Below are 23879 nucleotides of genomic sequence, written 5' to 3' on the forward strand. Positions count from 1 at the left end.
CCTTGTTTTGAAATTTCCTTCAGTGGACATCTTCACTTGTCCGAACACTGTACTCTCCCTGGCTCACTCTTCTTTTCCATGTGGCTGTCTCTGTCTTTTAGTGGCAGAACCCAGCTTGGCTCAGAAAGTCAACTGATTACAAGGCTTGGTAATCATAGAAAAGGCATAGGCAGCTAGGTCTCAAGGAATCTAACCAGAGAATTAGCATATCCTTAAAATTCTCTTTTTTTTTTTGCCTCTGCTTCTTTGCAAATGTTGAGTTCCTTCTTTCTAACTATCTTTGTCTGTTTGGGCTGCTATAATAAAATATCATAGAGAGAGTACCTTATGAACAACAGAAATTTATTACTCATAGTTCTGGGGGCTGTAGAGTTCAAGATCAAGACTAGCACATTCCAAGTCTGATGAGTGCCCTCTTCCTGGTTCATAGATAGTGCCTTCTTTCTGTGTCCTCCTGTGGTAGAAGGGTCAAAGCAGCTCTCTGGGGCTTCTTTTAAAGGGTTGTAATCCTGTTTATGAGGGCTCCACCCCCATGACCTAGTCACCTCCCCAAAGGCCCCAGTTGACTTGGGAATTAGGATTTCAACATATACATTTTGGGGGAACACACAAACATTCAGACCATAGCAGCAGCTGATGGTAAGGATTTTTCCACATCAAAGGTAGAGTTGTGAGATGGACAAACACATTGCCGATAGCTCTAGTTTCATATTTTCCCCACCAGAGACAAACTGATACCTGGGCTCTCTGACTCCAAAGGGAAAAGTCCTGAGCAAGAAGATACCTGATTAATCTAGTAGTTGTCAGATGTCTATTCCTGAGCCAAGAAAGCGAGCCATGGTTGGGGGATACAGAGGCATCAAAGGTACTAGGATTGGCCAAGTCTGAGCACATGCCCTCCAATTTGGCCAGGGAGGGAGATTGCAGAGGTGACCATGATCTTTCCCACCTTGTGACTTTGTACCTCCTTCTATCAAGGGGTGGAGTCTACTTCCCCACCACTTGAATCCAGGGTGGACTTAGTCCTTGATTGAGTGTCAAAAGAATGCAGCAGGAGTGACGTGGTACCAGTTTCAAGCCTCGGTCTCAAAAGATCATGCACAATTCCACTCTTTCTCAGAGACCTGCCACCACCATGTGAACAAGTCTGGGCTAGCCTGTGTGATAATGAGAGATATGTGGCTCAGTCATCCTTGTTACCCCAATTGACAACCAACCAATCACAAGAAGCAGAGCTGCCTAGTGAGTCATCAGTGCCATCAGTATATTCAGTTGAGATCAGAAGAACCACATAGATAAGTTCAGACCAAAAAGCCAACTCATAAGCACATAAATGGTTGTTTTTTTAAGCCTCTAACTTTTGGGTGTTCTGTTATACAACAAATCTAACTGACACAAAGGTGGAATATGTATGACAGCTGCTCCCCTGGTAACTGTATAGTTTAGAGTAGAATATTTTCCAGAAGCAGGAAGACTGTGTTCTGGGCAAACAAAACCATGGATGGCAGGTACAGCCACTTTCATGCCCTAACACAAGACTATTGCATTCTTTTTTATTTCTGAGTAGACAGTGAACCGCTGAGGGCAGTGGCTGGTCTGGTTCATTTCTCCTAGTAATTAGCAGAGGCTCTCATACACATTAGGTACTTGGTGAATCTTAGTTAAATGAGTGACTAGATGGGATATTATTCCATCATCATTCCATTTGTGGGTATATGAGACTTGAACATTTTATCACTGATATACCACTAAACCTTGGAACCTTAAGAATATTTTTTGGGAAAAAAATCTTTCATATATTACACAAAAATGCAAATCTGATGCCATACCCCAGTGATAGGTTTGATAAAATTCAAGACTAAACCACTTTATAAAAAGGACATACTTCTAGCAATGCTCACAGAGCAGCTTTTATTCATGCTCTCTGCAGAAACTGAGCCCTTTCTTTGTCTATGAAACAACAGCCATGGCTGCCATTTGTTGATATCCACTATCAGCCAGACAATGTGCTTCTCATTATGTAAACATATCTCATTTAATTCAGTCCTCCAAGTGGCCCCATGAAGTAATCATTCTCATTTTACAGAAGAGGAAACTGAAACTCAGGGAAGTTAAATATAATTGCTCAAGTTCATACATATAGTAAGCGTCCAAGCAGTGATTTGAACACAGGGCTCTCTTGCTCTACAGACCTTCTGTATTTGGATAGTGCTGCTGGAGGATGGGGATGACTTCCAAATTGAGACAAAATCTCTCTATTTTTATCTAATTTTTACTCTTGGGACTATACTATTCACTAATTTCTTCATCCTACATGTTTCTACTTTTCTTTTGCTTTTAAGATGTGTCTTAGACATAATATTTTATTTAGCTTACCATAGCCACTATAGCACAGGGACAGTTGTCCATTTAGAGTCATGTCCAGCCATGGCTTGGTTATGGGCTGTAAGTAAAAGTTAGCATTACTAAAATGCTTGAGGAGTTACATCTAAAGATATTTAAACATATACAAAGCTTCAGTGAACACCTTTCAGCATGTTGGGAACACAAACTGTGCAAGTTCAGGAGGTGATCATAAGACATGACCTCTGCCTTTATGGACCTTATAGTCTGGTGGGAAAGAGCTATGTACCCAATAGTTTCCCAACGAAGGGGTATGTATTAAATGCTAGGGGCACAGGCCCATCACAAGAGGGCACAGAGGAGGAAGAGACAACTTCCATTGTCAAGAACCAGGACATGTTTACAGGAGAGATGGGCACATGAGCTAAGTATTGGAGGACAAATGAGAATTAGAAAGACAGAGCTGGTGTAGCATTGCAGCTTAGTGTCCCTTTTCAAAAATGCTTAGTATGAGCTGAGCACAATGATACCCAACTGTAGTCCCAGCTACTCGGGAAGCTGAAGAGGGAGGATAGCTTGAACCCAGGAGTTTGATGCCAGCCTGAGCAATATAGCAAGACTCTATCTCTCTTAAAAAAAAAAAAAAAAAAAAAAAAAAAAGCTTAGTATGTCCCTGAGAGAGAGAAAGAAAACAGCATTGTCTCCATCTTCATTACCTTCAAGCACTGCATGAGGACACTCACAGTGACAGAAAAAGAGAGTAATTATAGGCTCAAGGGAGAGAAAAGTGGAGATTCTCTGAAATGTTGGGAGTATCCGGGTCTCTGTGGATAGTTTAGACTGATTTTCTGTGAAGACAAACACACAGACAATTTCAAGGTATGTTTATGATTATAAGGAAGATATTTTCAATTCTGGAAGTATAAAATTATGAGAGTATAAAATTGATGAGGGAGAATCATCAAGTTACATGAGGTAAAATGCACAATGTAATGAAAGGAACTTTCAAGGAAATAGACTTCAATAGAAATCAGAAACCAATTTAAAATCTTCTATAAGAAAGTACTGCCAGTTGTGGTGGCTCACCCCTGTAATCCCAGGACTTTGGGAAGCCAAGGCTGGAGGATTGCTTGAGGCCAGGAGTTCGAGATCAGCCTGGGCAACATAGTGAGACCTGGTCTCTACAAAAATTAGAAAAAATTAGTTGAGTGTGGTGGCATGCGCTTGTAGTACCAGCTCCTCAGGGTGCTAAGGAGGGAGGCTTGCTTGAGCCCAGGAGTTCAAGGCTGAAGTGAACCATGATTATGCCACTGCATTCTAGCCTGGCTGGCAGAGTGAGACCTGTCTCAAAAAAAAAAAAAAAAAAAGAGTGAAAGTACTAAAAACAACAACAGCAGCAACACACACACAACTGAATGTTTCTTAATAAAATTTAAAAGAATTTAAAAAATCTAAGTTTATCCTCTGCTTTAGTTACTACCAGAGAGTCAAAAGTCTCTTACACAATTCGCAATTTTATTCTGAAAACAAGGCAAACAGATTTAAAATAAAGCCAAAACAGTATATGATTGTAGTGAATTGAGTGGTGTCTCCCAAAAGAACTCATATTTACCCAGAATCTCAAAAGGGTATCTTATTTGGAATAAAGGTCCTTGCATATGTAATTAAGGTAAGATTAGTAATAAGATCATATTGGCTTAGGGTGGGATCTGATACCTGGTGTCCTTTTAAGAAGAGAAGAGAACACAGATAGGAGAGAAGGCTGTGTGAAGAAGGAGTTAGAGCCTGAAGTCAGGCTGCTGCAAGCCAAGGAAGACCAGAAGTCACCAGAAGCTGGAAGAGGCAAGGAAAGATTCTCTCCCGGAGCCTTGGAAGGGAGTGTACCCCTGCTGTCACCGTGAGTTTGGATATCTGGCTTCCAGAATGGTGAGAAAATAAATTTCTTTTGTTTTAAGCCATCTGGTTTGTGGTAATTTGTTACAGCAGCCCCAGGAAACGAATACAATGATTAAAGCATTGGGTTTCAGAGGAGGGGTTCTGGAATACGTAGGACTTCCTAGAGGAGGTCACGCGGGAAACTGAAGACGTTAGGGAAGTAAAGAGGAGAGGACTTTCTTGGAACAAGGAACAGCAGTAGCAAAAGTGTTTAGGTGGGAATGGACAAGAAAGGGCAGACCTTCTGCATGGAGAACTAAACTTGCCTTGATTTGTACCTGGTAGGCAACTCCTGGCTTTTCTTTCTCTTGACATGGATGCATCATTAGAAATAGTCTCATATTTAAAAAAAATAATAAGGAGATTTCTAATTCCAGTATAGACCAAAGAAAATTAAGAGAAAAATCAGTGAGGAAGATCATGAGAAATGAGGTGGAGACTTTCTTAAGAGGGGAACAATATGAGCAAAGCTGTTAAAGCAGATGTTGGTATATATGTGAGAAAAATATTTCCTGATACTATATATCAGAATATGTGTAAACAAACTAGCTCACTAACTTACTAACAAAAAGCAGGGGAGTACTGAGAGACAGAAAAGATGGATTCAGCATGTGCACATTTCTGGTTGGGTAGGAAAGGCAAGGAAGTAGGGAAGACAGATTAAATTAAATTAAGTTTTAATTATCAAAACTACTGTAAGCACTACTGTTCCCTGCTCCAAACAGCAGATGGTGTCATCAGTTTATCATAGCTGGGTTGCAGTTCAGAATGGCCAGAGTGAGGACAGTGGAAGTGAGTATGTTCTTTCAGAAGCTGGGGAGTTATGGGTTATTTGCAGGCTATGTATCTATGTCTTAGGTAGGAGTCTGTAAAATACATATGTTCCCTAAAACATCTGGCCTCCAATTTTACAATAGTTAAAAATGGCCATGGATTTTCCAACTGGCTGATGAAAGGGAAAAAATAATAAGAAAAAGCAAAAGAAGGTTTAATACATTTATAATTTAACATGTGTGTTGTTCTACATTATTAGTCATAAAGAATTTTTGGGCTGGAAAATCCTGAGTGTTTTTGTGTCTAATTTTCTGAATATAGTCTTAGGTCCTGAGATAGATAATCTCTTTTTTTTTTCTCTTAGATTGCTTTTTTATTTTAAGTAAAGATTTGCCTTGCTTTAAAGAAACTGTGCCTTTTGATTATGGTTTATTACAAGAAAGCCAAGGAATCAGTGGACTAATGAAAAGATGGTGAATTTTAATGTATGTTTATATATTTTAGTTAAAATAAAATGTAGGTCTTCGTGTCCATTTTTAAAATTTTAAAATTTTAAAATTTTTATTATACTTTAAGTTCTGGGATACATGTGCAGAATGTGCAGGTTTGTTACATAGGTATACATGGAGATAGATAATGTTGAAACCCAAAGACTAAGTTATTCATTTCAAAATTGAGCAGGCACAGAATATAGGTGCTTAATCAGTGTCTGTAGAATGAACTAATTAATAGATCCTATAAAATTGGTGAATGAAATTGGGAGTATGGTCAAACATGCTGTTTCTAAATTGTGGGCATGGCTAAAATAATTTTTATGAAGAAGTAGAATATAAGAAAGCATGTCAGAAATTGGATAAGATATAAAAGTCCCGTGCCCCCTTCCTGCTAGAAGGAAAACTGTAAAGAAGGTAATGGGGGCTGAGATGGTTTGGCTGTGTCCCCACCCAAATCTTATTTTGAATTGTACTTCTCATAATCCCCATGTGTCCTGGGAGGGACAGTGTGGAAGGTAATTTAATCATGGAGGCATTTACCCTCATGCTGTTCTCATGATAGTGAGTGAGTTCTCATGAGACCTGACGGTTTTATAAGAGGGTTTTCCCCCTTTTACTTGGCACTTCTCCTTCCTGCTGCCATGTGAAGAAGGATGTGTTGTCTTCCCATTTTCCCATGATTATAAGTTTCCTGAGGCCTCCCCAGCCATGCTGAACTGTGAGTCAATTAAACCTCTTTCCTTTATAAATTACCCAGTCTCAGATATATTCTTATAGCAGCATGGGAATGGACGAATACAGTAAATTGGTACCAAGAGTATGGTGCTGCTGTAAAGATATCTGAAAATGTGGAGCAACTTTGGAGCTGGGTAACAGGCAGAAGTTGGAACAGTTTGGAGGGCTCAGAAGAACACAGGAAAATGTGGGAAAGTTTGGAACTTCCTAGAGACTTGGAGGGCTCAGAAGACAGAAAGATGTGTGAAAGTTTGGAACTTCCTAGAGACTTGTTGAATGGCTTTGCCTAAAATGCTGATAGTGATATGGACAATAAAGTCCAGACTGAGGTGGTCTTAGATGCAGATGAGGAACTTGTTGGGAAGTGGAGCAAAGGTGACTCTTGTTATGCTTTAGCAAAGAGACTGCTGGCATTTTGCCCCTGCTCTAGAGATCTGTGGAACTTTGAACTTGAGAGAGATGATTTAGGGTATCTGGCAGAAGAAATTTCCAAGCAGCAAAACAGTCAAGAGGTGACAGAGCATGAAAGTTCAGAAAATTTGCAGTCTGACAATGCAATAGGAAAGAAAAACCCATTTTTTGAGGGGAAATTCAAGCTGGCTGCAGAAATTTGCATAAATAATGAGAAGCCAAATGTTAATCACCAAGAAAATAAGAAATATGTTTCCAGGGCACGTCAGAGGTCTTCAAAGCAGCTCCTCCCATCACAGGCCCAGAATAGGAACAAAAATGGCTTCCTGGTCTGCATCCAGGGTGCCCTTGCTGTGAGCAGTCTCAGAACTGCATCCCAGTCACTCCAGCCATAGCTAAAAGGGGCCAAGGTACAGCTCAGGATGTTGCTTCAGAGGGTGCAAGCACCCAGCCTTGGCAGCTTCCACGTGGTGTTGGTCCTGGGGGTGGGCAAAAGACAAGAATTGAGGTTTGGGAACCTCTGCCTAGATTTCAGAGGATGTATAGAAACGCCTTGATGTCCAGGCAGAAGTTTGCTACAGGGGTGGGGCCCTCATGGAGAACCTCTGCTAGGGCTGTGTGGATGGGAAATGTGATGCTGGAGCCCCAACTGGCGCACTGGTTAGTGGAGCTGTGAGAAGAGGGCCACTGTCCTCCAGACCCCAGAATGGTAGCTCCACTGACAGCTTGTACCATGCACCTGGAAAAGCCACAGACACTCAATAGCAGACTATGAAAGCAGCTGGGATGGGGGCTGTACCCTGCAAAGCCACAGGGGTGGAGCCTCCCAAGGCCATGGGAGCCCACCTCTTGCATCAGCATGACTTGGATGTGAGACATGGAGTCAAAGGACATCATTTTGGAACTTCAATGTTTAATGACTGCTCTTTTGGATTTCAGACTTGCATGGGGCCTGTAGCCCCTTTGTTTTGGCCAATTTCTCCCATTTGGAATGGGTGTATTTACCCAATGCCTGTCCCCTCTGTTGTATGTAGAAAGTAACTAACTTGTTTTTGATTTTACAGGTTCATAGGTGAAACGGGCTTGCTTGTCTCAGATGAGACTTTGAACTTGGAGTTTTGAGTTAATGCTGGAATAAATTAAGACTTTGCGGGACTGCTGGAAGGGCATGATTGTGTTTTAAAATGTTATGAGATGAGATTTGGGAAGGGCCATGGCAGAATGATCTGGTTTGGCCATGTTCCCACCCAAATCATATTTTGTATTATAGTTTCCATAATTCCCACATGTTGTGGGAGGGGCCCAGTGGGAGGTAATTTAATCACGGAGGCATTTACCCTCATGCTGTTCTCATGATAGTGAGTTCTTACAATATCTGATGGTTTTTAAAGGGACTTTTCCCCCTTTTGCTTGGCAATTCTCCTTCCTGCTGTCACTTGAAGAAGGACATGTTTACTTCCCCTTCCACCATGATTGTTAAGTTTCCTGAGGCCTCTCCAGCCATGGTGAACTCTGAGTCAATTAAACCTCTTTCCTTTATAAATTATCCAGTTTTATACCCTGTATGTCTTTATTAACAGCGTGAGAACAAGCTAATACAGGGGCCTTGGCTGCAACATTTGAACTTTATACCCCCAAATCAGGACTTGACCCTATGGGGCTCCCCAAGGATGACCCTCCCCAACATAGTCTCAAACAACCATATTATTATTGCTGTCTCATCAGTAGAAATCCTTGAGCTTCTAGGCTAAGTTCCTAGAATTTAAGCTTTATCATACCTCACATACCATGTGGCTGTCACCTGGCTTCTGGGAGTGTTCATTCCTAATGAATGCTTATTGTCTTTGCCTGGCCTGAAACAGTCACTTCTTGATTTGCAGAGACACATCTGAACTGGGGATGTACCTTGCTTTCTATAGTCCAAGGAAAGGTCTCAATATTTCTATGAAAAGAGAGGACTTGGGAATGGGAAGAGGAGCCTATGAAGCTTTTCGTGATTCCTGAGCTGCAAGTATAATCCTGCATAGGATTAGTACCTATGACCACCACTTTGATGTGCTGGACCAAGAATAATGTACTGAAGAGCTCAAGGTGGAGAGAATGGGTCTTGGTGTGGCCCATCATAAGGAGCAAAAGAAGTGAAAGTTAAAATTTGGTGTTGGCCTTGATCATATCAATCAAACCCAAATTCTGTAAATAACCCTCTACAGTCCAATACATTATGTGCCATAGCCATCATGGCCCTCTGAGAAGATGCTGATGTGTGTCCCATTGTCCCAGCCATACACACACACTTTGGCTCAATATGGCTAAACCAAAATAGAGTGTTAACCTATTCTACCCCTTACCACTAGGTAGAAACCTGGGGGAATAATTTTGCTTCCTAGAAGTCTCAATATGGTGCTTATCCAAAGATGGGAGTTGTAATAAATGGAGCCCTACCCCACCCGTTATGCCATCCAAAATTCTTCAGTGTTTCCTGCCAGATTTTCAACTATTTTATCTCACGTGTTCATGTTTCAGATATTCTGATCATCTTATTCTGGAAGAAGTGAGTTCTCAGTTGTCCATAAAGTCCTGCAGACTTTTCATAAACTGAACTTTTCATTGATCATGACCCTTATCCTACATAACCCAAGTCATCAAGACCTATGCAGTGGAGAGGCTAAATTATGGCAGGACCGTGCTCCACAGGGAAGAAATGTGGTCCCTCAATACAAGCCATGTCCTCAATAGAGGTAATTTTAACAATTGGGACCAAGATTCCAGCAATAGAGGCAGCCTCTGTGAGTCAATAAAGAACAGGAGAGACCTTTGTAGGAGGAAAATGGGAACAAACATAATCAATCCTTTCACAGGCAAAGACCTTTTTTTGGAGGTAGTGTCTTTGGTTTAACCCCTTAACTCTGCCAGTTCCCAGAACGAGGTGAAATTAGAAGCATCTTCTGCATAATAGGCATAATGCCAACTGCTTTGAAAATTTGTTGTAATAATTAGAGAAAGTCATATATTATCACACTTTGGAAATAATATATTACTGACAAACATTACATCCTTTACCTTTACCCCTTTTCCTTCCCCAAATGGAACCCAATTTAATTAATAAGTATATTGAGTCTTCACTAGACTAATAACTTCCGGAATTTGGGATATATAAAATAAACTATCTCTACTGTGAAATCAGAAATAAAGGAATTCAGATGCTTTCCTCTTGGGATCTCAGACTTTGTAAAATCAGAAGTAGGTTTAGGCCTCTGCAGGGAAGACAAAGCCAGAAGCAGCCATTCCATTTCCTTGGGTCAAGGGGAGGCAGCCAGGCCTACTGCACTGTCTGAGGCCGGGGCCTCCCTTTTTTCCCCTGCATCCCCTGGGGGCCTCTGGAACCAGTGACTCTATTGTTACGCATCTCAGTTTTTTCATCTGCATGATTGAGAACTCAATCATGTTGATCTCATAGGCAGGAATACTAAATAATTTTCATAAAGATCTATGAAATCAACTAAGTTATGTCTAAAAGCCACACTATTTGTTTGTTTTACAGATCTGCAGTGCAATTGTGCCCATGTGTGTGCCTTCTACATGATTTCTGGTCATCTGTGAGCTTGATTTCTCTTGTCTTGCCATGGTGAGTTATATCAAGCATACCTGCAGATTTCCTGACTGACATAGAGTCTCCTTCTCCTTCCAGCGCCTTCATGATCACTGTCCCCTTTTGAAGATTCTTTTTTCAACTCTCTCTTTTTCAAAAGATTACTTTGTCACAATTATTCAGGAAAGGGTTTTGCGCCTGTAGGAAATATTAATAGACTATTATGAGGTCCTACAACTAATTTTTCCACACATATCATCTGTCTTTGCATGGTTATTAAACTTCAACAATATTTCATGCAATGCTTCCCTGCTAAATTAATTTGGTTCCTTCTTTTCTGGCTTCTTCTTTTCTGTCCACAAGCTTTAAAATTAAATTGAATCTTCATAATTATAGCTTTTTGTTGTTCTCCTTCATATCTTTTTCTTTTTTTCAATTTCTCTATCAAAGGAGCAATAAAGACATAAAGAAGCAAAATTATAATTCTAAAAGACCCAAATAGTCTTGAGTTTGATGGGTTTGAGGCTGGGTATCTTTTAAGTAGGAGGAGAGGGGGTAAAGAAATTCAGACCTGGAATGTAGATAAATTGGCCCTAATTTATCCTGGGGCATTGGAAACAAATGAAAATTGTCCTCTCAATCATGAAACTTTTGTGGTTGTTATAGTGTTCTTATTTGTGTCAAGTGATACTCTCCTTTTTTAAAAAATAAATATTCTGTCTCTATATATCCACATGCACACACGAACACACATATTTTCTCTTGTGGTTAAATTTTCCCAAAGTCTCATGTAGTTATTAAATCTCTCTTAAAATCCCTTTCTTAGGCACTAAGGAATCTTCACTCATGTTACATATCTTGAAAGTGGGAGATGAAGAGCTAAAACAACATTCGTGCTTGGGGTTGACCCAGCCAAGGTACCAACCAAGGGGTTTGTAGGAATTGGAATCAGGAAGGGGGCTCTGATAGGAGGTCCTGAGAGTCAGAGGTAAGAGTCAGTTAAAGTCCATTGGGAAGGGCAGAGGCTCAAACACAAACATGGGAAGTATGGGTAAAAGAGACCCTTCAATCTCCTTCCACTCTCACTTCCACCTTGGTCCACTGTTTACTACCTCCACCATAGGAGAAAAGAAATTGCCAAGTGGATAGGTCAGATAGGTCTGCCTGACTGGACCTGCATTCCTGGTGGGTAGGATTACAGTGCTTCAAAGGCTGGTGCCCCTGCCTAGCTGATCCTCAGATGGAAGCAGGACATGACCTCCTTGGATGAGCCAACCATTCTCATGAGTCTACCCTTCAGTCTAAACTGGTGGTTGTGTAGCGGATCCAGGGCCTGTCTTGGGGCTTGGTGTCCCTCTCTCTCCATTTCTCCAGCCAAAAATCTGCTTTCTTAAACTAAGCATCACAAGGGAGACCTATATTTAGCAGTTGCTGGCTTAGCTATTACTAAGGACTTAGCTATTACTAAGTACTTCAAATTCATCAAATTGTATACATTAAACATGTACAGGTTTTTTTGGGGGGAGGCGTATATCATTTATACTTCAATAGAGCTGTTAAAAAATAAGGAGATACTATGATTCCTATCCTGTTACTGCTCCCTTGGGAACCCTCTGGCAAGGATAGTGTATTAGTTTGTTTTCACAATGCTATAAAGATACTACGTGATACTGGGTAATTTATAAACAAAGGAGGTTTGACTCACAGTATCTAACTTTCAGAAATAACAGGAATAATCCCTGTAAGTTAGGAATTAGGAATAATTCCTATAAGTTAGACAACCCCCTGCATGGCTGGGGAGGCCTTGGGAAACTTACAATCACGGCAGGAGGGGAAGCAGGAAGCGTGGCAGTGGGTGAAAGAGAGCGTGTGAAAGAGGAACTGTCAAACACTTATAGAATCATCAGGTTTCCTGAGAACTCACTCACTATCACGAGAATAGCATGGGGGAAACCACCCCCATGATCCAGTCACCTCCCATCAGGTCCCTTCCTTGACACGTGGGGATTATGGAGATTACAATTCAAGATGAGATTGATGAGCTTTGGGTGGGGACGCAGAGCCAAACCATATCAGATAGAAAGGCAGCAAAGGATTTCAGTGTTCCTAGGATTCTGGCCATAATATAATATAGCAAACTATCTTACCTCTAAAGTATGAGACCAAGTGGAAACATTGAGTCAGACAATATTCCAAATTGGACAGAGATAATAAGATCAACGGGAGGCTAGATTCAAGACAGGGATGAGGGTCCTGGAACATTTCTTTGAATATCAGTAGCCATTTACATGTCACAGTAATGAATTGTGGGTTACATGGTATGTGATGAGTCAGGCTTGGTTAAGGTACAGAAATACTTCTCCATGAAAAAAGGATTTATAAAGCAAACAACAGTGTAATTAAATATCAGACAAGTGTTTAATTTACTTATGAAAATAAATTGAAATAAGGACTTTAAAAGTCTCTTAACGTATTTGCAAAGCAAGAGTTACTATCCTGATCACAGGGGAAGGGAATTTGGGGATGACCTAGTCCATTTATCTCACATGTTGAAGAAACTGAAGCTCAGAGGAGTCAGCTGGAATCAAGACCCCAAGTCTCACCAAATCTAAATCATATCTTATAATGCTTTCTTCTAGCAACATTACTCTTCTTCCTTAGCTCCTTTAGTCTGCATTTAAATAATAATAATAATGTATTTCCTTTCTAAACCTGTAGAATTCAGAATTTTTACTAATTTAGCTTTTGAGAGACTGGATTAGTATTAACGAAAACTACAATATCTCCACACTCTAATGGGTGTGGCGAAGAAGACAAGAGACTAGAGTTTTAAGAAGTTCATTCTGAAAAATAATTTCAGCAATAGGAGTTTCTTTTGTAATGCTTTACTTTTAAAAGAACCCAACAAAACTTCCAATTATCTAATTAGCCTATTTGTTATTCCTGTAAGTTAGACACAGACATAATTTACCCCATTTTATAAATGGACAAACCAGTTCTTAAAGCAGTTCTGTTATTCCTAAGATGATGGCCATTCTGCAAGGGTATGGTAAGTCACCTATAAGGCTGTCTCTACAACCTCATTAACCCAATGAAGTCTGTGATGTGATTGTAAAGAAGTAGTCTGGGAAATTGATCCTCAGAGGCAGATGGAGTGGCCCAACCCTGTGGCCCATCTGGTCGCACTCTACAACATTAGGGCTCGAGGTACAGGTATCTGATTGAGAAGCAAAAGGTTCAGTGCAGTGATGGGGGAAGAGGAGGCCATCAATTACTGAGAAATTTGTTAACCTCTCCTGAAACCAAATCAGATGGGTTTAAAGCTCAACCAATTTAATTGAATGGACATGAATCAGGTACCTCTTCTGAACTGAATAGGGGATTCACCTGGGAAGGCGACCCAAGCCCTCCTCCCGAGAAGCTTCCTTCTCTCTATACTCACACCAGGCCCTAAGCAGGGCAGACTGTAAACAACAGTATAGTAGGATTAAGTATAAAATATACTAACCACACTTACTGAGCGATTGCTATGTATCAGACTTTTGTCCAAGTCTCTTGACTAGATCACTTTGCTTAACAAAGAGACAGAGAAAAATGGAGGAAGAGATAATGCACACTCATTAGTCCATTGGTTCTTTCATTCAGACAGTAAACAGTCCCAGACCATTCACTCTTTTCCAAGCTCTGTGCTAAGCACTGAGGACATACAAGTGAATAGGGCAAGTCAACATTCCATAGAAAAATGTGATGTGAATCAGAAAATGATGTGCAAGATTAAAAACCTGTGGCATATGATTGTGTTGTGAGGCTATGGGAAAGAAGGGTCTTTATTGAAGAGCTACTATGGCAGCTTTAGTTCCAATTTTCACAGGAATGAGAAGAGTAAAAATGGGTGTCAGGGAGGCTGGGTGCCCTGTTCAGTGATGAAGCATCATATGTGAGTCTTGTATGGGCCACCTGCCCAGGGCTGTCTGGGAGGCACACAGGGGAACCTGGAGGCTGAGAGAGGAGAAGGGGTGGTTGTAGGAAGGAGAAGGTTCAAAATCCCCAAGTGGTTGTGAGCAACACACATTCTGTCTCCATTGCCTGTCTTCCTCACTTCAGTTTCTCATGGCCTCTCTTCCTTTCCTCCCATTGCCAGCCACCCTCCTCTGCCACCAGCTTAAACTGTCTGAAGCTCAACTTCAATCATACTAATAATAGCTAATACTTACAAAACCCTTCTTCTGTATACTGTTTTAAGCTCTTTATAAATGTATAAATGAATTTAATCTGCACAATCCTAAGAGGTAGGTACCATTATTATCCCCATATTACACATGCTATCACTGAGACCCAGAGATGAGACCTGTTTCAGGTCACAGAGAAGTGAAGGGAAGAGAGAGACTGAACCCCAGATAGTGGGCTACACAACATACACTTTAAGTGGCCAGGCCAGGCTCTGGGGCTTGTGTTATCTAGTAGTTTAAAAACATACCCTGGCTTGCTATCCATATCACAAGTAAATCTAGACGTTCACTTGTGATTTGGCTGCAATTTCCAGTCCTTTGTCCCACTGCCCATAATGTTCAGTCACTCGTCAGGCAAACAGAATTACTTAACAAGCTTTAATGTACCCCTTGGCTTCCTGCCTCTTTACCTTTGCTTCTTTTTCCTCCTCCTGGAAGGTCTCTTCCTTTGCAACTCCAAATCTACCAACCCATATTCAATGACCAGCTTAAGTACCACTTTCTCTACAAAGGCTTCTTGATTCCTGAGTTGAAAAATTGCTCTCCCTCCTCTGAACTCTCATGATACTTTTATTTATTTATTCATTTATTTTTTGAGACAGGGTCTCTTCTGTCACCCAGGCTGGAGTGGCATGATCTTGGCTTACCGCAGCCTCAACCTCCTAGGTTCAAGAGATCCTCCCACCTCAGCTTCCCAAGTAGCTGGGACTACAGGCATGCACCACCACATCCAGCTAAGTTTTGTATTTTTCATAGAGATGGAGTTTTGCCGTGTTCTCCAGGCTGGCGTTGAACTCTTGAATTCAAGCCCTCTGCCCGCCTTGGCCTCCCAAATTGTTGGGATTACAAGTGTAATCCCACTGTGCCTGGCTGTCATGATAATTTTAAATTTACAATGTCTCTTGACCCCTTTATATACAAAGACTTGTGGTACCTTATAACTAAGGTAGACATACTTTATTTCCATTTTAATTGGTAAGCTTCGTGAGGCCTTCTCCTCTGTGCTGCACCTCCCCTGCCCTTGAAGCTTCCTTAGTTGCCCACCACTTCAATTCTTCCCCTGACTAACACTCTGGCCAGGACCCATGACACACTGAGCACTCAAGGATAAAAAACAGAGTGGCCAGATGTCCTGGCTTACCAAGGACTGTGCTGTTTTACATCTGTGGGTTGAGTGTTATTATCAATAGTGGCCTCCTCACTTTCAAAATGTCGCAGTGTAGAAGATAGATAAATCCTTATTACCCAGGTAAAAGTCACTCTCTAGGCAGGGCAGTGTGGCATTGTGGTTAAGACCTTGGACTCTAGGATCAGACACCGTGGGTTAGAAACCCAGCTTTGTCATTTGCTGGCCTTGTGGCCCTAAGCAAGTATGCCTGGAAACCCTCTTCTGTGAAGCAGGCATAACCGCAGTCCCCCACTCATCCATAGGCAACTAGGAGGACCAGATGAGTCAACCTTGTAGACTTGCCTGGGATGCAGTAGTAGTGCTCACCAACAGGAGGCAATGCTTTTGGGTATCCACAGGTCCAGCTGTACTCTTACCAGGTGTTAGTTGTCTTGGTTTATAAATCTGTTTTATAATAGCTGTGCTTAATAATGTAACCATGAAATTGAATTAAACATTACATAAACTGATGATAAGTGTGACAAGAGGAGTTGTTGCTTCTTTGAACATTAAATTGAATGCTTTGGATTTGATAAAGGTGAGTCACTAAAAAATAGCTGTTGAATTACATGTGGGTAAAATCACTATAAAAGATTGGGAAACATAAACGTCTACAAAGTTTCTGCACTTAGATGTCTTAAAATGACTTTAAGTTATTGCTGTAACTCATAGAAGCTAAAATTGTGGGTGTTTGCACAGGAAAGGGAAGGCAGAACTCCTTTAGCACATGCACATCGAAAGAAAAGATTCTGACCCAGCAGCAAAATAATAGTGAATAAATTGCACATTTGTGTGTTTTAGTTGAAATAAAACATGTAAGATCTGTTTACATAACTTTTTTTAAAGCCTCACAACTTTAGTGGACTTCTTTGTTTTTCAGCGACTGCTATCTCTTGTGTGGACTGTTGTAGATAAGAGGACAACTCTAAACACTTTTTCAATTAATGAGTAAACAAATGCTTGGGATTAGAGGGTCACTGTAGAAAATGGTGTTGGCTCTGCTTTTCTTCTGTTGACCCTTGTCTCTAAATGTCAAGCCTGCTTGCTAGGGATGCCTTGCACTCTTCATCTGAGAGCTTTTATTTCTGGCTGCAGGAATCACTCTGCTGACATGCAGGGCAAGTCAGGAGTGAGTGTGGGAGAGTTAATGACACAGAAATCAGTCCCTCCAGTGACAGACAGGGACTTGCTAAATAAATAACTTGGGTTCCTCACCCACCATTGAGACATCTGTGAGGCAAGTTCTACAGTCTCCCAGAGTGCCCCAGGTGCCCACAGTGGTAACTTACTTGACAACACAGCCTCTGCTGCTGCCTCTCCTCCATGCTGCACCTCCTCACTCCCACAGTGATGTTTCCCAGGATCACCTCCCAAATAAATGACTTGCTCCTGAATTCTTGTCCTAGAGTTTGCTTCTGGGGGACCCAAACGAAGACATAGCCCCAAACCTTAGGGCTTAGGATAATGTCTTTCACATAGAAGATGTACAATAAAAGATGTACAAATTTGATCAAACCAAAGAGCACAAATTTACTCAGGATGCGTTTAAAAAATTACCTGATTTGATTGAAGTTGAAACAAAGTATTAAGATTTTGAAGTCAATAAATGTTGCCACATTAGTTGTTACCAGACCAGTTACCATAATAGTTTTTTTTTTTTTTTTAATTTACATCCAGATGTTTTCTCTTGTACCTGAAGTCTTTGAGCAATTTGAGCCATGGGAATTAAGCTTCAAATGCAGGCCCAACAAAGTCAGTGAGGTCTCCTTTATTTCCTGTCCTCTCTTATTCTGTCCAAAGAGAGGGAGCTGTTCTCCAGGGGTTCTGCATGGGTCTGCTTCTGCTTCAAGTTGGTTGGGAGGCAGCGCAATGGCTCCCAGGTTCTCAATGATGATGAACCCTGTGTCTGTGGGCCAAATAGCCTTCTCTGAGCCTTAATATCTTCCTCTGACTAAAGGGCCCAAGACCTTGGTGTTCATAAAAATGTTCAAAAACCTCTCACTTGTTAATTCCCCAGTGCATCCCCACCCTACACTGAGCACACAGCTTAGATTGTGTGTTCCAGGACGAGCATAAGGCCCCAGGCGCCATGCCATACCTGATGAGGTCTGTAGATTCATGTGAGCAGCAGCAGCAGCTGCCTGGGAAGTTATCCAATGCTCCATCAAATCTCAACAACTGTCCTGGGATGGCTGTGCTGGCTGGGATTGCCCACTGCAGCCAGCAGAAGCCCATACACACCTGTGGTTAATCCCCCAAAGCAGCAGTTCCGGTCTATGAAGGGCAGGCAACATCCGGGCTGGGCACGGAAAGGTGAACAAACACTACCAGTGCCCTGCCAATTGCCAGTCCCTTCATTCTGGTGTTTTTTCTTGGGCAAATTTGGTTCCTGAAATTAATTATTCAACAGGAGGTGACAGCCGGTGTATAGCAGCTCTGTTGGAACACAGAATAAAAAGGCACATTGGACACAGCAGCTGCACCTCCCAGACCCTGAAATTTAAGATCTTTATAAATGATCTGTTAAAACTATAGTGACGATAAGCTTATGAATCATGATCTATATTAATCAGGGCTGCTGATATGGAAAGATTAATTGAAACGTGCAGTTCTACACAAATGATAAAGTGGTAACAATTTAATATCAGACAAGAAGAGTGAAGAAATTACACTCCAAGCTTCATGCATCATTACTATGGATATTAATATTTTACCCAGCGCAACAGCATCGGGAATCATAATGAAAATCCATAAGTGGTGCACAGACATGATTAAATACAACAGTCTTTAGGAGCTGTTTGGTGGCGGCAGTTGGGCCATATTTCACTCGGCGGCTGGTGATTCCAGTGATAGAGTCTAGACGAGGGTGATTAAAAATTGTTCCTCCTAAAGGCTATTAACCTTTTACTACTAAAATGAATTTCTTTGATTTTTAAATTATGTTGTTCTCTTTGCTCTTTTCAAAACCAAATTTGATCCCAAACCTTGACAGGGTGCTGGGTCCTTGGCATAGTGACAGTCAAAGCAAAATTTCTCAGCTGTAGTCCCCTGCCTCAGGGTGTGGCCTTGACCAGGTCATGCAGAATGTTGGGTCATTTTCTGCCTTCAACCAGGGCTGGCTGGAAAGAGTGAATGATAAACTATCAGGGGCTTCTAGGGAGTTCCCAAAACCAGAAGTTGATAAGGCTGACCTCCTTACCCAACCTTAAGAGAGTAGAGATGGAAATGACTTATTTCGAGATCCTGGTCTCACTGGCTTAATTAATTCATTTATTCAATCACTCATCCAACCAATAAGCAAACAAGCATGCACTCACACTTGGGAAATGCAAAAATCGGCCCCAATAAACACATGTTCCATGCTGAGGAGATTAAAACCTGAATCACTGTGATGGCTTTAAAAAGAAGCCAGAGAGAGTCAAGAACAGCATCTTTGCCAGACTGTTTCTTCCTCCCTGTGAAATCTTAAATCCCATAAGCCAAGAGAGAGTCTCCTGACACCTTTTATCTTCAGCTGAAACAGAGAGTTCAGTGTATATGTGCAGTAGTAAAATTTATCTCCACATCAGGCGGTAATAAGAAATGCAGCCTATTTCCTTAAGGACATTATATCCATTTCTTCAATATTCTGGTTTCTTAGGTCTCTAGAAGTGATCCTCAAATTTTAGCATGCACAAGTATCAACTAGAGAGGGAGGGGCTTATTTAAAACGTAGTTTTAAAGGGTCTCCAGGGTGTCCCTGGAGATTTCTGGGAATCTTTTTTTTCTGAATAACTCTCTCCTTTCTGAAACTCCCTCCTGCAACTTCCAGCCACGTCAACCTCCCTGAACTCCTATTTATCTTCTCAACTCAGTGAGACCATGTCCTTGGTTTGGGAGCTATTTGCTGCTTTGTGGTCTGGGATGTGTTTTCAGGCAAAAAGCTGGTGTATCACAGAACTCATCTTCTCCGTTTTCCCTCTTTCACAAATCACAATTCTGGGCTGCTTGTTCTCTAATGTCTGGAAACAGTTGTTTCATACATTTTGCCTATTTTTTAAAAGGCTTACAGTAGAAGAGTAAATATGGTCACAATTGCTTTCATAGGGCTAGAGATGAAAGTTGCTACCATCACTTTTTACCTGAAATACTGCAATAATGTCTTGATTTTCATACCGTCCAACTTTTCTATCTGATGTTCTACCACTCTCTTTATTCATGAGGCTCAGCCACAACCAATGTCCTCCTGTCCTTTAACTATGCCAGTTATCTCTCAAACATGGGGGCTTTGTGCTTGCTCTTCCTTCTGCATGGAATACTCTTATTCAGGTTTGCAATTCAAATGTCACTTCATCTGAGAGGTCTACCTTGACCACCTAGCTAAAGTCAACATCCAATATCAAAGTTTACTATATTGTATCTAGACCACTTCCTCATTGACTTCATTGCTTTCTGATGTATTTGCTTACATGTTTACTGTTTGTTATCTCCCACTAGAATGAAAGTTCCATGAGTCAGGAACCACATATACCTTGTTTATCATATATCTCTAGTGCCTAGAACCATGTGATAAATACTCAAAACTACTTATTGAGTGTTGAATGAATTAATTAATAAATGTGGAAAGATATACCAAGAAAATTCAGGATGAATATTGTGACAGGGTTTGAGGGAGAACCTGTCACTAGAAGAGAGAAATCTTGCTCTGATAGGGAAATAAATTAATCTTATAATATTTGGACTCTGGTTTAGTCAGTTATTTGAGACTATCATAATCCTGTAATGAAATGGCTAAGAGCATGAATTTTGAAGTTTGGAATATTTGAGTTTGGTTCTTGGCTCTACTTCTTAGTAAGTGTATAATCTCAATAAGCTTCAGTTTATTATTCTGTAGAGAATAATCCATTAGAGTTATTGTGAAATAATAGTGTTTATAGAACTTGTGTTACAGTGCCTGGCTCTGTAGACTATGTGGTGCAGTACCAGACATAGACTTTAAAATAACTATGTTTAGTAGATATAAGGAGATAAGAAATAAGATTGATTTTTTTTCACAGAAAACTGAAACCACAAAAAACAGTACCAAATAAAAATTATAGAACTGAAAAAATATAACAATCAAGTTAAAGAACTCATTGAAAAGGTTTTCTATCAGATTATGCATCCTTAAGAGAGGAATCCATGGATGGGAGAAGTAGGTCAGAAGACAACAGCCTTAATGAAACATACAGATACAAAATTATAGGAAACACAGAAGAGATTATAAGAGATACAATACAAGGAGAGGTTCTAACATATGTGTCATTGGAGTCTGAGAAGGTGAGGATCAAGAGAATAGGTCAGAAGAAAGTAATGGAAGAGAGCTTGTCAAAAACTAGTGAAAGACTTTGGGCCACAGATTTAAGGTGGCCTGCAAAGCCTGAACCAGGCAAAAAGAAATCTATACCTAGGCATATAGTAAAAATGCATAAAATCAAAAACAACTAGAAACATACAAGCTATCAGAGGAAAAAGAACAGATTATTTTCAAAGGAACAAAACTTAGACTGGCAGCTAACCACTTAATAGAAACAATTTAAACGAAAAGACAGTGAAATTACATCAAAGTGTGAAAGAAAATGAATGTCAACCTAGAATCCAATATCTAGTCAAAAAGTCTTTCAAGAATGAAAGGAAAATAAAGACATTTTCAAACAAATAAAATCTGATAATTTGTCACAGGGAGAGCCAGCAGTAAAGGTGCTCTTCAGGCAGAAAAAGAAAATTATTCTAGATGGAAGCATGGAAATAATGGAATAATGATGTGTAGTGAAAATGATGTAGGTAAATAGAAATGAACAATGACTATGTCAAATAATTATAATGTATTATTAGGTTTAAAATATAGAGAACATTAACATGCATGATAATAATGCTATATATGTCAGGAAGGGTATGCAAATGGAGCTAAAGAGTTCAAATGATTTTGCTTGTATTGCCTGGGTAGAGAGTAAAATACCAATTAATATTAGACACTTACAATGTCACTTAAGGATGCATGTGGTAATTTCTACTGATATCATTACAATAGTAAAGCAGTCTATAATTTCCAAGATAATAGAGGCAAAAATTGAATAAAAACACTCAGAAGCTATTTTAAAATGCAGAAAAGAAGAGAAAGAGGAAATAGCACAGGTATGGTAAATTTGACCCAAACATATCAGTAACTACATTCAAATCAAAAAGACTAAATGCTTGAGGACAGGAGTTTGAGACCAGCCTGGGCAAGAGAGAGACCCCATTTCTAAAAAGAAAAAGAAAAATAATTAGCCTGTTGTGGTGGCATGCTTGTAGTCCCACCTACTTGGGAGGCTGAGGCAGGAGGATTGCTTAAGCACCGGACTTTGAGGATGCAGTGAGCTGTGATGCACCACTGTACTCCAGTCTGGGTGACAGAGAGATACATCATTATAAATAAATAAATAAATAAAATAAAAGTTCTTTAGAGTGAATAAAAAATAAAACTCATCTACACTGTTATGAAAGACACATGTAAAACACAAGGATAAATAAGTTGAAGGTAAGAAGAAAGAAAACATCAGAATAAAGCTGATATAATAAAATGTTTAACTCATAATGAATATATAATAATTTTAAATTTTATGCACTTAATAATATAGAAGCAAAATATAATGCACAAATTTTATAGGACTATGAGAACTGGATACATCCATGATCAAAATGAGTAGTTATGACATATCTATGAATAATTCATTTTAATAAACAGGCCAAAAAAATCAGCAAAGTTATAGGGAATCAAAAACATGTATGAGCATTCTACCCACCATCTATGGGATAGATATTCTTTTTTTAAAATTTTATTCTCCCTGGCTCTTCATTTTTATTTTTTCTAAAGTTTTTATTTTTGATTTTTATGGGTACATAGTAGGTATATATATTTATAAGGTACATGGCATATTTTGATACAGGCATACAATGTGTAATAATCACATCAGGGTAAATGGGGTATCCATCACTTCAAGCATTTATCATTTCTTTGTGTTACAAATAATCCTATTATACTGTTTTAGTAATTTTTAAATGTACAATAAATTATTGTTGACTGTAGTCACCCCATTGTGCTATCAAATACTATACCTTATTCATTCTTTCTATTTTTTTTTGTACCCATTAAACATGCTCACTTTTTCTCTCCTTCCCCACTAACCTTCTCAGCCTCTGGTAACTATCATTCTACTCTCTATCTCCGTGAACTAGATTGTTTTAATTTTTGGCTCCCACAAATGTGTGAGAATATGTGAAGTTTGTCTTCCTATGCCTGGCTTATTTCACTTAACATAGTGTCCTCCAGTTCCATCCATGTTGTTGCAAATCACAGGATCTCATTCCTTTTTATGAATGAATAGCACTCCATTATGTATGTGTACCACGTTTTCTTTATCCATTCATCCATTTATTCATTGATAGATACTCAGATTGATTCCAAATCTTGGCCATTGTGAATATTGCTGCAATAAACATGGGCGTGCAGATATCTTTTCAATATACTAGTTTCCATTCTTTTAAGTCAATACCTAGCAGTGGGATTGCTAGATTATATGGTAGTTCCATTTTTAGTTTCTTGAGAAATATCCGTACTGTTCTCCACTGTGGCTTTCCTAATTTACATTCTCACCAATAGTGTACAAGGGTTCCCTTTTCTCCACATCCTTGCTAGCACTTATTCTTGCCTGTCTTTTGGATAGTAACCATTTTAACTGGGGTGAGATGATATTATGTTGTAGTTTTGATTTGCATTTCTTTGATGGTCAATGATATTGAGCAACTTTTTATATATTTTGCCATTTATATATCTTCTTTTGAGAAATGTCTATTCATATCTTTTCCCCATTTTTAAGTCACATTGTTAGATTTTTTTTCCTATTGAATTGTTTGAGTTCCTCATATATTCTGGTTATTAATCTCTTATCAGATGGATAGTTTGCAAATATTTTCTCCTGTTTTGTGGGTTGTCCCTTCACTTTGTTGATTTCTTTGTTGTACAGAAGCTTTTCAACTTGATGTGATTCCATTTGTCCATTGTTGCTTTGGTGTCCTGTGCTTTTACTCAAGAAATCTATGCCGAGACCAATGTCCTGGAGAGTTTCCCCAAAGTTTTCATATAGTAGTTTCATAGTTTGAGGTCTTAGATCCATTTAAAATGGTCTTAGATCCTTTCTAAA

Source organism: Pan troglodytes, chromosome 2, assembly GCF_028858775.2.
Source record: "Pan troglodytes isolate AG18354 chromosome 2, NHGRI_mPanTro3-v2.0_pri, whole genome shotgun sequence".
In the NCBI taxonomy this organism is placed as follows: Eukaryota; Metazoa; Chordata; class Mammalia; order Primates; family Hominidae; genus Pan; species Pan troglodytes.